This window comes from Orycteropus afer, unplaced genomic scaffold, assembly GCF_000298275.1.
Source record: "Orycteropus afer afer isolate SDZICR_OR568_19922 unplaced genomic scaffold, OryAfe1.0 scaffold00193, whole genome shotgun sequence".
Lineage (NCBI taxonomy): Eukaryota > Metazoa > Chordata > Mammalia > Tubulidentata > Orycteropodidae > Orycteropus > Orycteropus afer.
The window spans coordinates 1,068,423-1,068,622 of NW_006921780.1; positions in this window are offsets into that span (position 1 = coordinate 1,068,423).

The following is a 200-nucleotide window of genomic DNA, read 5'->3' on the forward strand; positions in this document are numbered from 1 at the left end:
GGGTGGACAGGCTGAAAACTGTTAGCTATGTCTATGCAGGGGGGAGTGTATCCAAGACCATATATAGGGTTGGCAGACAATGATTCTAGAAGTGTATTTGTATGTTCTGTAAGAATTCCCAGGTGTATAGGGAGCTCTGGTAGCATAGTGGCTAAGGCACTTGACTGCTAACCAGAAGTCTGGCGGTTCAAACCCACCAG